The 15,477-nt window shown below is 42.2% G+C and overlaps 1 pseudogene; it reads left to right on the top strand.

Moving 5' to 3' along the window:
* The first annotated feature begins 333 nt into the window (after positions 1-333).
* Positions 334-15,477, top strand: LOC139948870 (organic cation transporter protein-like; annotated as a pseudogene).

Raw genomic sequence — 15,477 nt, 5'->3', positions numbered from 1 at the left:
TGAACAAGCTTACGTAAAACAAACAATTGACTTAAAAATTAAACAATATCGCGCCAGTCGTGCGAAATAATGGAGCGATTTTAACAAAAGCATGTGGGTTAAGTCGCACAGATGTGGGTTAAGTCGCACAATGCCCTCGGTGAACTCGCCATTTGTGGGAACGAATGTCCCTCGGGCTTCGCCCTCGGGCCATTCTTACCCACGAATGGCGCGCACCTCGGGCATTATCCTATACAAAATACGTTCGTCAAGCGGACAATGCATGCAATGTGCGCTGGGCAGATCGGTGGTCAATCGTCTAAATCAAAGATTATAGAGCGCTGCAAGGCGCAAGACGCGGAACTCGGGCTGAAATGTGAAATCCCATTGGATGCCAATTCGGCAAGTAACTCTTTTGATACAACAATAGATCAGTGCAGACAATGACCATTCCTATCAATGGGAAACAAAACATTTACTTGCTGAAATGGCGCCCATGCGTATTTCACTTTCCAACAATAGATAAAGCTTCAGTTCCTCATCTTGCGCCTTGCGGCGCTCGATAATATTTGGTCTAAATCACAGAACCAGTGATGAACGGGAGTTTGGGCTGGTTACAATATCAAGGCAAGTTCAGTTATACGTCATTTCGCTGAGGTAGCGTTTTATGCTAGCATCGTCTCTATACAGAGGAATGCTGCGTTGTCCGGACTGCCGGATCCACCGTTTAATTTCAAACACTCATTCAAACAGGGGTTGATAACTCGTGTCTTGGAAAGCTCAGTTGATCCAGAGAAACTTTACATCTTAAGTTCTTCTTGGGTGCTAGAAGAGTTTCATTTAGATTCACCATGATTGACGTTGACACAACTCTTGGCCTGGTTGGCAGTTTCGGTAAAAAACAACGCATCAACTACTTGATTAATTGCACTATCCTGATGTCGTCGGCATGGCACTTGCTGTCAGTGTCCTTCACTGTCGGCGAACCTGAAGGTTACAGTTGTCGCATACCGCTCAACGCGACACCGGGCGAGTACGTGAGCAGCGATGACGGGTGTCATTTGCTTCGACGTGTCATTGATGGAAAACACGACGACGACAGAGGATAACACGACAGTGTCATCGTCGTGTCTGGATGGATGGGAGTACGAGTCATTACATGGTGAAACTAGTATCGTCACTGAGGTAAACCCAATTCGTAGTGTCATCGTCGTTGTCATAGTAGTCACTGTAACTGTCATTACCATTAACAAGCTTATTCAGTTTAAAGTATCTATAACTTTGGGTTGGACCAATTGTCTCACCGTTTGTTTTTTATTTGCTGTATAGTGGTGTAGGCATGGCCATGGAAGAAGGATTTCCTCCCTACATGGCATACCCTACTGCTCATGTCATTAGGGGTAAAACCAAAGTTAATATTCTTTATCCCCGATGCAAATTTAACATCTCTTATATCGTTGCGGTATCCCCTGCCAAAACATAGGATTCGAACTGCCTCTAGCAACCGCGGGCAACCTCGGGGAGTCTAGTTGGCAAGACACTGCTCTAGAATTGCAAGGGTCGTTGGTTCCAATCCCACCCGAGTAATATGCCTGTGATATTTTTTTCACAGGACTCGGGAAAGTACTGAGTATACAGTGCTAACACACATCGGTGTATGGTAATATTTTTTATCCCCAAAGCAAATTTAGCATCTCTTTAACGCCCATCTTTTTTTATGACAATTTTTGGAGTTTTGCCCTTCCCTGGGCGGCCTGTGCTTGTTTTATTGGTTTGCTTTTTTTGTCCGAAGAATTAAAATAAATAAATAAATAAATAAATGTCGTTTTCATAGAAACCAGACCCAAGGTGTGGCAGAGGGTCACGTGCCCCTTCCCAAAACTCCATCAGAAATTATCAGGTTCGGAGCCATGAAATTAGAACCAGTTCGACATTTTGGGTGGCTCATATTATTTTTGGATATCTCGAACAAACGGCCTCTGTTTGAGAGGTTGCAAAATTTCTACTCATGTGATTGGAATGATTTGACACAGAGAACAATTTATACACACAGTTTGTTTCATTCCATACGAGGGTAGAACTATTCCTATTCATTATTTCCACCTCTATGGTATGGGGATGCCTACCGCCAAGCACGACACTATAAAAGTAACACTTGCTTCACTTTTCCCTACAAATTATTGACCCATGTATACGTACATTTTCATTCATTTTCAGGAAATCATAATAGTGTGTAATGCATATATTCATAAATTATTTGCTTATACAATATTACATATTACTGAGTCAGTATTCATTTAAACTTTTTATTTCCAAACATTTTTTTTAAAGGAATAACCAACAAACAAAGCTGTTTAATGAGGTAGAGTATGAAATAAATATTTCCTGTATAAAATGAAAAAAGAAATCACAGTAAAATTATTATCTTTCCGCTCTTTCTTTCAGTTTGATCTCATTTGCGACGATGCCATCATTGGGAGTACGCTGGTCTCCATTCATTTCGCTGGTTGCCTCGTAGGCTCCTCCGTCACCGGTCAGATATCTGATATCTTCGGCCGACGCACGGCCGTTCTGGTGTCTCTTATTGGCGTCGTTCTTACGGGAGTTGGTATGAGTTTCTCCCAGAGCTACGCCTTGATAGCTACGCTAAAGTTCTTCAATGGATGCTTTATACCCGTTTGTTTTTCTTTTCCATTTTACCAATGCTGTCTCTTAATTGGAGAGATTTAAAAGTTATTTAAAAGTATTGTAATTAGGGACCAATCCATTTTCAGATATAAAATTATTGGGCCACAATCACGACCCCTAATTGGATAAACTTTTAAATCCCTCCCATAGGTATCTTTGTGTAAGATTTAAGTTATGAAGCTTTGCAAATTGTCCGCCCCCAAAACGGCGGCCCTAATATTTAGGACTCTGTATCTGTGTACAATACAGAGGAAGAGGCCAATGTAGAGATAGGTTGTACCCGCAAGTTTACTATTTGTTTCTTTATAGTTTCTTCTTATTTACCCACACCATGCAACTGAGCTTCAAATTATACTTTGTTTTGTTCCAACAGGCACTTCTGATTGTAACCTACGTCCGTACTATTGAGATGTTTCCCCCAGGCCTCCGAGTGAGGTCGCACTTTGGATCTGGTTTGTTCTGGGTTTCTGGGTTGGTAATGGTTGCTCCCCTTGCCTACATTATGCCAGATTGGAGACAGTTCCAGCTCATCACATCCTTGATGTATATTCCCTTCATTCCGCTAGTATGGTAAGGGATATTGCATCAACCATAATATTGTCTAATTTGGAACGCTAGGTGGCAGCAGACTCACAATACAGTGTAAATTGTTTACATAGGCCCTTTTCGAAACCACGGCTTTGGCTTTGGATTCGGCTCAGGCTAGCTTGGCCCCGCGGTTGTTTTGACAATTAATGCGCGAGCTTGCGTACGAGCTCAGGGCTTCAGACGAGAGAACGGAGCCGAATCCAAAGCCAAACTTTGTTGGAAAAGGGCCATAGTTCTGAGCAAGCGCCATTACAGAGAGCGATGGATTTTAATTGGTAAGTCTGCTGCCACCAAGTGTCCCAAAAGTCGTCCATTCCGCCACGAACTTTGTGTTTGGTATCCTATTATAAAGACTGACATTGCATTTGTCTTAAAAAGGTACTCGTATGAATCGATTCGTTGGCTCGTCCAGATGGGACGAATAGAAGAGGCAGAAGTCATTCTCAAGACACTCGCCAAGTCCAAGGACATCCAGTACAGCAGGTTCCCTATCCATGACCTTGAAGACACAGAGGAACGACGGACAGTCCTCCCGAAGGAAGAAGAGGCAGCCGGCCCCGCACCCACCAAGGAAGGAGGTGATGAGGGTGATGAGATGCAAGAAGTTTGTGTCAAAGAGACAAAGAGTACGAGGAAATACACCTTGCTGGATCTGTTCCGTACGCGTGCACTGATTGCCCCTACTCTGATCATCTTCTATTGCTGGTATATAAGTTAAATTAGAATCACTTATAAGAGAGGTTTGCGGAAACCATGTGTCTTTTTTTAGTTGAAAAGAGCATCTCCAACACTGATACCAGCATTGCAAGACAACCAGATCATAATACTGATCGAAACATTGAGTTGTCAACCACCGGTTCTTTTCAGAACCACCACTACCCAAAAGAGATTCACATATGGTGTTACCGCAAACCTCTCTAAAGTATACTCCCATCATGCAAAGTTTAAAATCGTATTCTATAAGGATGATGACATTTTTTAAAGAAAACAATAATTAATAATTGACTATAAAACTTAACTCGGTTAGGACATTATACCGTTGCAATGAAGATGATTTACTTTACAAGTAGCACAATGATGAGTGATGTTTAAAGTTGTGAATGGTGTGGAAAGTTACTAAGCAGAAGACCTTACCATATTGTTTATCTGATGTTTAGATATCTAGTAAGTCTATTTCTTGGTATTTTTAGCTATTGTCTGAAGCTTTGCATGGTGTGGAGAAATGACGTTTTGAACAGTAAGACGAGCAGAGTATACCGTTCGAAACGTCGACACCCAACCGGCTCTTTTCAGAGCCAACACTCACCCTAAGAGATTTACACATGGTTGTACCCGCAAGTTGTCTTTCCATTTATAGTTTCTATAGTTTTGATTTTGAGTAGGCCTATAACTAACTGTCCTAGTAAATGTCCGGTACAACCTTGTTCAAAATCTCTTTTGGAGCCAACACCGGCTCCTAAAGGCATTTTACTCAAGTTGACAACATGCTTTCTCGGCACAATGATTGAGCATCGCATGCAGGCGACATTTAGTGACAACGTCCAGTGACCTAGGCGACATTAGTGACAACGTCCAGTGACCTAGGCGACATTAGTGACAACGTCCAGTGACCTAGGCGACATTAGTGACAACGTCCAGTGACCTAGGCGACATTAGTGACAACGTCCAGTGACCTAGGCGACATTAGTGACAACGCCCAGTGACCTAGGCGACATTAGTGACAACGTCCAGTGACCTAGGCGACATTAGTGACAACGTCCAGTGACCTATAGGCGACATTAGTGACAACGTCCAGTGACCTACGGCAAAACCACGACAACACGCGACAAGGTCCTCAAAAATTATGTTCCCCTTTTATATTGCTTGTTATATTATGTCTTATTTATATACCTCCCCAGATTGTTCATTTGGATAGTGATTTGGTTCGATTTTTGGCAATCCCTAGGTTTTCTTTTTTGTTGATATGTCTCTCTAATTGTTTTCCTAATGTTTTTATACATTGCTAGTTGCTGTGTGTTTGTTATGTTTTTAAAGCCCAAAACGAATGAATGAGTAATTAATGTAAAGATTGCTGTATTTCTCGTTTCGCTGCCACAGGTGTACGTGTTCCGTGGTATACTACGGGTTGCTGCTCCAAGCTACCAATCTAGTGGGTAACAAATATTTGAACTTCAGCCTGTTGAGCTTGGTGGAGTTGCCGTGCTATGCGGTCAATTTCATCATTACCACCAGGTAGGTCTTTCAAATAAGAACCCAAAGGGCAATGTAACACAAGAAAAACTATATTTAAGGGTGGGTTTCACAAAGGTAGTCCTAACTTAGGACTAGTCCTAGGCAATGCTAAGAGATAGGACCAGACCTAAGTTAGGATGAGGCACTGGTCCTAACTTAGGACCAGTCCTATCTCTTAGCATTGCCTAGGACTAGTCCTAAGTTACGACTTCCTTTGTGAAATCGACCCCAGGCACCCTAGTTCCAGAAAATCTCTAAAAAGTCAAAGGCATTTGCATTTGAATGTTGATACATTTTTTCATGTTGATCGTGAAGCTTTAATTATTGTTTGAAGTATTACTCCTATGCTATCAAAGTGTGACCAAATTCAACATTTTCTGTAGAGGTACATGAGCTGAAATATCTCTTTTAATGTGTTGATTTGTTTTCCAAAACATTCAGCATATTTTTGAATATTTCTACAAATTATTTTTTTGGCATTTATGGCTTTCCATAGTTTTTCAACCTTGGTTGGCAAAAACTCGGCCTGTGACGTTGCAATAGGAAGGTCGGAACGGTTCTGAGCTCTTCCCGTATGAACCTTTATCATGCCGCCTCCATCTTGGTCGTGTTCCTCGTATCGAATAGCAATAATGCATGCTAATAATCATATTGCAATTAGGAACCAGACTAGTAGGTTCTCTAAGGCCGTGTCCGAAACGGCGACTTCGGCTACAGCTACGGCTAGATCGCGCGCGTCTGCTATTCTTCAACACTGGTAGACGCGCTGATCTAGACGTAGCTGTAGCCGAAGTCGTCGTTTCGGACACGGCCTAAGCCTCGGTTTGGTAACATTGATATCAATGGGAGAAATTCAAGATGGCTTCACCATGGTGAAGGTCTATAGACCTTATGCAGTGACGTCATCCAGCCGCCATCTTTGAGGTTAAACGGTGACGAAACAATCGAAACGCACATAGATTGGCCAATGAACAACCTCCTTTTGACCTCAAGGCGAGGGCGCCGTACTGAAATGACGTCATGTGCATAAGGTCTATTGGGCAACCTCCAGCCGATATCGTAGTTTGGTGGCCATGTGACTAAGTATAAAATGTCATGCTTTTCATTTTGCTGATTTGTTGTTGTTGTTGTTGTCCTAAATCAAAAGGTATGGCAGGAGACGCCCGCTTGTGTTGGATTTTCTGTTTGGTGGAGTGGCCAGCATCGTTACTGGATTCTTGCCGCTGGAAACAGGTACACATGCGTCACTTTTTTTATCATCGTTTTTGTCACAAGAACTATAATGGCTTTCAAATAATCTTCTTGTGTTTTTGTTTAAGCGGACGGCAGTTTTGTGGTTTTACAACTTGTCATTGTCATTCTTTTAACGTTTTTGTGTAGGAACGGGTCTAATCCTGTGTATTATGTTCACATTTGAGATGTTTTCTACAGTATTTTTTTGTTAAATGCAAAAATATACCTTCTGTGTGATTGTGTTAAAGCTGGTGGCACCAGTCTTGTGGTTTTACAATTTGCTATCGTCATCTTCGGACGGTTTTGTGTAGCGATGTCGTTTGATCTGGTTTATCTGGTCACAATGGAGGTGTTCCCAACGGTACTAAGGTAAGCTACAAACAAACTAAATTGGATTTCATTTTTTTTTTAACTTAAAGACATGACACCTTTGGTAATCAAAGACTAGTCTTCTCACTCGGTGTAATATGTTTCATATTTATGCACAAAATAACGAATTGGCCGTCGAAGTTGCGAGATAATACAGGAAGAAAAAAAAACACCCGTGTCACACGAAATTGTGTGTTTTTCAGATGCTTGATTTCAAGATCTCAAAATCTAATTCCGAGGTCTCAAAATCAAATTCAAATAATATTTTAGAGGAACTAACCTCTCTCCATTGATCGATTACAAGTACATTTTATGCAAACAATTATTTGGAGTAAATACCAATAGTGATTGCCTTTAAACGGATCAAGGCTGCCATTCTGGCAGGGGATTCTGCCCTTCATACGGCGAAATGTGTGCACTTCTTCTGCATGATAGCGCCCTCTTCTGTAATATCCTCTCCAGGTGAGCAGCGCATGTTAATTTCCCATAACTATTGGGGACACTCTCCGACCATGGAGGTATTTGTTTCTACCTCCATGCTCCGACGGACAGATTTCTTTGGGACACCATTTGTTCTTCTCTGCTCCACACCGATCAGACGGACTTTTGTTATAGGAGAAAGCTGGTACCCTTCAAATTAATGATGTATTTACTGTGATCGGAACGGGACACACGGCCTATGTTGAAAATATCTTTCATTTTGAGTGAAATGACCCTCTGTAAAGAGTGACAACATTTTGGGATAGAACTAAGAAAACTTAGTCACGATAAATGTTATTTATTTACCCACTTTCTGCATGATTCTATTTTACAGAAATGTTGGCGCAGGGTCAGCGTCGATGGTTGGAAGAGTTGGTGGAATGGTGGCGCCCTTTATCGTATTTTTGGTAGGTTTATGGTTATGTAGGGTGCGTTCGATTAGCTTCCCTGGGTCGACCCCGGTATGCCCCGGTACTTTCGTATAGTATTGGCCTAATTCGAGGCTCACCCAGGTCAGCCCCAAGTGCCCTGCTTAAGGATTGGGTCACTTGGGGGTGGCCCCAGGTACATGACGTCACCACGAGAGGGCGAGTGATCGTTCGATTAGCTCTTGTCAGAGACTCACCCTAGTGAGCACCGCGGGGTCGACACGGGTAAGCTAATATCGAACGCATACACTGTTATATATGCTTTTTAATGCATACGAGTGAAGAAGTATCGAGTAAAGCTGTGAAATCTGATGTGAAATCTGATCTAAATGTTAAGGTTTGCGGTAGCACCATGTTTAAATCTCCTGTGAGAATTGGTTATGACATTAAGCGGTTGACAACTCAACGTATCGATTTATTAAGTTTGCTCTGCGCTCATCTTCGTGAAAGTTCAGAGCATACCGGAACATAGCTTTGATCAAGGCTGTTGACGGACTGTTCCCCGGCCCGGTTCGCTCTGCACACGCGAGCAGTGCATACACAAAAATGTACATTACCATACATTGTACAGCGAGAACAGTATAGCGTAGTCGTGAGTACGGTCGTGTCTTTCTACTTTCAACCTCGCACACGTGGCTCAAACAACAGCCTTGATGGGTTTGTAAAGCTTTATCGGAATTCCGATAAAAGGGTATTCATGATGTGGGCGTGTCATTCTAAACATTGGCCAATCACAGGCGCGATTGAGAATGACGTATTACTGCTAGCAATCATGCCACGTCCATGTGTATGTACGCTAGCTGTATGACATGTACTGTACTACGTGCTTTTTATAGCAGTGTCGGGAGAGTGGTGTATCACGTTTACCTATGATTGTAAGGGGTCTGAATGCGCTGCCGGACGAGTGAGCCGGACAAGACTCGCCCGGTCGGTAATGGTGTTGAACAACTTCGAACAACTTCCGTTGTCTTGCGTTTCAGTTAACACGAGGGCTAGCATCATAATTACAACGTAGCTGGTAGATTTGTCCCTGAATTGGAAGCTGCTTTACTATAAGTGTAACGTTGCAGTGTAGTACTAGTATGGCAAGAGTTAGTTTATGAAATTGAACTTCACTTGTAGTTGTTGTTCAGCCCATTTCAGCCACACGCCATCTTCTACCATCTTGTATGTTTTCGACAACACATATTCTCGATCCCCAACTTTGATTTACCGCGAGAAACGTAATAAATAATATATGTCTACATTTGGTATGTTCAGACGTGGGGTTAAACTAGTCCTTAATCCGAGCACCGCGGGTGTCCAAAAGATAAACATGACTTAGTCCAAAATTGGCTTGCGTTCACACAGTGAGTTTATTCTCGTCAAGGGGACTAAACTAGCCCACGATGTTGATTATTGGGTCATGCATCGGCGAACCTTACCATTGATGGTTCCGGTTTGTTACATTGTCCATGGTCCATGGGTGTTCCACAGGGTTTCGATCCGGGTTTCGATCCGCTATCGTCTCTACAAACCTCATGGTCATCATGTATTCCATCTTTAAAGACGGCAAAATCACTTCTTATCCTTGCTTGGCCCCAGCACAAACGCAATTCTATTGTGCCCGCTGAAGTTTCATGAACGAAACATTTACACGTTGTTGTTGAAAGCTTCAAATTATTTTTGAGTGTGAACTTTTGTAAACATATCACAACTTAGTCATTGAGAAGTCGTAGCCTACACACATTCTCATGTTACGTAAAAAATTGTTTTTCAATTCAACATTAGTCTGGTACTCGTATAACTGTTACGTAAAGGACAGGACAGGAACCAGATACAGCCTAGTTTTCGAACCCAAACTTTGGTCTTAATTGTCGATCCCGTGTGTGTAGCTTAGCTGTGATTAGATGCCACTTTCTTCAAAGCATAAAGTAGCGTTGCGCACAGAAGAAGTGAATTTAAAAACTAAATAGTGCTACTTAAAATGAGAACTTGTTTTCGTGCGACGTCCATTTCAAACATTTTCGGCGAAGGGGAATACCGGGGCCCCAACACTTAATGGTAACATAAAGGGAAGGTAGCGGAGAGACGCAAGGAGATATTATAGTATGGCTCCATGGATTCATGCAGACACCACCCAATACTCGCTGCCGATCCATCCACACACGTGGAATGACGTCACCTTTGTTGCCGCGGTCATTTGGGCTAAAATAGACCGGAAGTAGCAGGTCAGTTGCGTTCCAACGATGGTTTACTGGGCCTCGCAGCGGTTCCCAGCGATTGGTTGGTCATAAAACCTGGGCTAAGTTAGGCTAGTCCACCAATTTTTTTGGTTTAGTTTAGCCCAGCTCAGTGGGTCAAATTAACCCTCGCGGACCAGAATATTGCGTTCCCACGCAGGGTTAGTTTAACACTTTTGGATTAAGGACTAGTTTAACCTCACGTCTGAACGTACCCATTAAGACAAAAAAAAACAGCTGGGTTTCTTTATCTCATCTGGTCTGTGTTTGTGCTTCAATGGGATGGGGTGTGTTGAACTGTACATATTATGCCCAACACCTAAGAATTCTTACCAAGTAGCCATCTTGCCGGAAACCCATGACACCTGGATACTTTTTTAACCTTTCTCAAACACATTTCACATGGTCTAATTTTCTTCCTTCCATTTCTCAACCCATGATTGATGCATTAACCGCGGTTGTTATATTTTGTTGAATTTTTTTTTAGTTGTGTTGCAAATTATACACCACTGATTTCCAGCGACTTACAGTTTTGTTTTACTAGTAGGAATTTCTCCCTCGCCCGCCGCCATTGCAACTACAGCCACGAGCACATGTGTGCGAGTGCTTGCAGAACGTTGTGATTGACATCGCAGCGAGAGTTTATAGGTCAACCAACAACCAACGAGAACAGGTTGTTAGTATACATTAGCATAATGAGCTCCGCCCTAAATTTTGGCAGTTACAAAACCATCAAGGCGCTACTTAGAAAGTACCCCTGTACCTAGCCTTGCTCAAGGCAGTCGAATTATTCACTCCGAAAAAAGACCGCCGCTGTATAAAAACCCACCCGTATTCACTGTGCGTAAAACCCACCCGTATTCACTGTGCGTAACATCGCACGACACGATGCCCCCGTACACTATCCGCATGCGGAGGCCGTCAGGCCGACAGCCTTGTAGGATCTGTGTTGAAGCCACTGACCTCATTACTATAATAAGCGAAGAGATCCCACGGTCAGCTCATTACCATAATGCCCACGAAAGACGAGACATGTTTACCTCACACACCACCACCACGGACGCATGATAGGGTCCAAAGGTCGTGATAAGGGAAGTGCGTGATTGGACGTCAAAATGAATAATTCATTTGCCTCACATCCTGTGTTGTCTGATAGGTCTGACGAACCATATACATATTCATGAGCTGCATACTAGCATATCCTAGAGCCCCCCCCAATTTCGTCCACTATTGGAATTTTTTCAATACAACACATTAACACGGGAAGATACAGACCCGACAAGGCTGTCGGCCTGACGGCCTCCGCATGCGGTTAGTGGTGTACGAGTGCGATGACTTGTGTGAACAGTATTCGTGCGATGTGACAGTGTGTATACGGGTGGGTCATTCGGTGTGATCGCACACACCATGCACAGGGTATACGGCGGGTGGGTTTACAGCTGCGTCTTTTCGGAGCGAATAATGCGACTGCCTTGAGCAAGGCTACGTCCATGAGGCTGTGTGTGTACGCTAGCTGTATGACATGTACTGTACTACGTGCTTTTTATAGCAGTGTCGGGAGAGTGGTGTATCACGTTTAGCTATGATTGTAAGGGGTCTGAATGCGCTGCCGGACGGGTGAGCCGGACAAGACTCGCCCGGTCGGTAATGGTGTTGAACAACTTCGAACAACTTCCGTTGTCTTGCGTTTCAGTTAACACGAGGACTAGCATCATAATTACAACGTAGCTGGTAGATTTGTCCCTGAATTGGAAGCTGCTGTACTATTAGTGTAACGTTGTAGTATAGTACTAGTATGGCAAGAGTTAGTTTATGAAATTGAACTTCCCTTGTAGTTGTTGTTCAGCCCATTTCAGCCACACGCCATCTTCTACCATCTTGTATGTTTTCGACAACACATATTCTCGATCCCCAACTTTGATTTACCGCGAGAAACGTAATAAATAATATATGTCTACATTAAGACAAAATAAACAGCTGGGTTTCTTTATCTCATCTGGTCTGTGTTTGTGCTTCAATGGGATGGGGTGTGTTGTACTGTACATATTATGCCCAACACCTAAGAATTCTTACCAAGTAGTCATCTTGCCGGAAACCCATGAAACCTGGATACTTTTTTAACCTTTCTCAAACACATTTCACATGGTCTAATTTTCTTCCTTCCATTTCTCAACCCATGATTGATGCGTTAACCGCGGTTGTTATACTTTGTTGAATTTTTTTAAAGTTTTGTTTTACTAGTAGGGATTTCTCCCTCGCCCGCCGCCATTGCAACTACAGCCACGAGCACATGTGTGCGAGTGCTTGCAGAACGTTGTGATTGACATCGCAGCGAGAGTTTATAGGTCAACCAACAACCAACGAGAACAGGTTGTTAGTATACATTAGCATAATGAGCTCCGCCCTAAATTTTGGCAGTTACAAAACCATTAAGACGCTACTTGGGAGGTACCCATGTACCGTAAGTGTACCGTATACGTATGTGTACATACACTGTACACGTATGCACTGTGTTATGTATGGGGGTGCGCTGGCGGAATTCAGTGATGGGGACTGGGATTTTGCAGATCGCGGCTGGCTGTAGCGCCTTGATCAAGGCTAACCGGAACATTGAGTTGTCAACCATCAGTTCTTTTCAGAACCATTAATTCCCGAAGGGAGGTTATGGTGCTACCGCAAACCTCACCTGACACAAAAACCATTCAACCAGCAAAGTTGCCCATTATAAAGTCGTCCCTATCGAAACAGGTCAACTCGTACCCAAGTCAACCCGTACCCAAGTCAACTCGTATCCAAAATATTATACCCAAGTCAACTCGTACCCAAGTCAACTCGTACCTAAGTCAACTCGTACCCAGGTCAACTCGTACCCAAGTCAACTCGTACCGTATAACTTACGCCTACACGGAGAATCCGTGCGGCGTGATTTTATAATGCTAGAGGTTCATCTCTCTCCTGCCTTTTTTTTTCTCGAAGAGGGGGGGGGGGGATGATTTCTTTAAGATGTTTTACAGTAGTATTCTTCCAATGTTTTAAACTGGCAGGCTGTAATTTCGTTTTTAATGTTTGGTGCTTATAAAGAGATATGAGACGTAAAAAGGGTAAACTTTATTTTTATGTTCTTCTCTTTTTTGCTTAAAAACAAACTCACCAATATAAAAACATACAATGTATAGTACGCAAACGTTCCGTGTTTTTGTTGTTAAAGAGTTCCCATTAGAAAATTTCATGATAAAATTAATTCAATTCATTCATCTGCGTATGTTCTGATTATCTTTTTACATGTATCTGCAACATGAAAAAAATAAATCATAACAACAATGAATAAATAAATGTACGATTTACATAACAAAACTTAAATAAACCACAATAATTATCAGTACGAGTTGAAACTCCCTATATAGCCAAGACGCCCCTCACATACAATCTCGCCCCTCTCAAAGTCCTCCCCCCCCCCCAACCGGACACAGTCCCCCTCACGGTCGCCCAGTATAAAAACGAATGGGTTCTATTGATAATTAAACTTATTCTGGCAATTTGTAAGATAGATTCTGTAGAATCTGTTTTAAATTCAAATCAACTTTGTAGTGGGCGAGTTTGTAGTGGGCGAGTTTGGAGTGGGCGACTCTGTAGTTGGCGACTTTGCTGAGGGTGAGTTGAATGACATTCATACTCCCACCATGCAAATCCTGACCTTTTTTTGAATTTTGTTTTTGCATCAGAATGTGTATCACGGCTCTATACCATTCGTCGTGTTTGGTGTGATGTCCGTCGTGGCCGGCCTCCTCATCGTCCCACTCCCCGAGACGAACAACCGATCGCTCCCGGAGACCTTGGATGACGGAGAGAAGCTCGCCAAGATGGAAGTTCCCGCCAAGAAGAATTGTGAGATGGGCAAAAGCTCTTCGCCCAGCGTCATGACTATGCTTACTGCGAGGGAGAAATCAGAACTCGCATCAGAATCATAAGGGCCTTGTCACACGTAGACTTGATTCAAGTCCCGTTCTCGTGTGAGAGGTCCCCAATCATATCGCGCCTGTAGATAATGCACAAGTTGTTACGTCACGATGACGTCATCAGTTGACGAGATACACTAATTCAAAGTTTATTATTTCAAAAAATCATAACTTTTGATGTACATGAGGGATTTTTACATTCAATACATCATCGGAAAGGGCATTAGAAAACTCCGTAAACGCCTCACATACATGACCCCATTTTGATTTTGTCTTCCGGCTCAAAAGAGAGGTTGAAAATTTCAAAATTCACGTCTAAAGAACAACGTAAATCCCCCGTTGGTATGTGCATATGCATTACACTTAGGCATACACACAGAAGAATAACCACAATCTAATACTTGAATCAAGTCTACACCTCGTCCAACTCCGATTGTATTAGTCAATTCAGGCATCATCTTCAATTTTAATTTATGAAACAAGCAAAATTATTAATTTACTGATTTTATTTTAAAAAGGTTAATGACTGTTAGCAAACTGCGTCCAACTAACATTACATCGTGTACATACTTGCAAAATAGTGTTACTGGCCTCACGTTTTGACGCTACTAAATAGCTACGTGAGAAGAATGAGACAATAAATCATGAATTCAATTCAAAAGGATAAAAGTTTGTTTTCGTCATATTATTCATAAAACTATAAGCCTTTACAACTAACATTCCATGGTGTACATGTACTTGCAAAATAGTGTTACAGGCCTCACGTTTTGACGCTACTAAATAGCTACGTGAGAAGAATGAGACAATAAATCGTGAATTCAATTCAAAAGGATAAAAGTTTGTTTTCGTCATATTATTCATAAAACTATAAGCCTTTACAACTAACATTACATGGTGTACATGTACTTGCAAAATAGTGTTACAGGCCTCACGTTTTGACGCTACTAAATAGCTACGTGAGGAGAATGAGACAATAAATCATGAATTCAATTCAAAAGGATAAAAGTTTGTTTTCGTCATCTTATTCATCAAACTATAAGCCTTTACAACTAACATTACATGGTGTACATGTACTTGCAAAATAGTGTTACAGGCCTCACGTTTTGACGCTACTAAATAGCTACGTGAGAAGAATGAGACAATAAATCGTGAATTCAATTCAAAAGGATAAAAGTTTGTTTTCGTCATCTTATTCATCAAACTATAAGCCTTTACAACTAACATTCCATGGTGTACATGTACTTGCAAAATAGTGTTACAGGCCTCACGTTTTGACGCTACTAAATAGCTACGTGAGAAGAA

The sequence above is a fragment of the Asterias amurensis genome, chromosome 16 (genome assembly GCF_032118995.1).
Source record: "Asterias amurensis chromosome 16, ASM3211899v1".
Classification (NCBI taxonomy): domain Eukaryota; kingdom Metazoa; phylum Echinodermata; class Asteroidea; order Forcipulatida; family Asteriidae; genus Asterias; species Asterias amurensis.
This window is presented reverse-complemented; position numbering and strand designations above follow the sequence as displayed.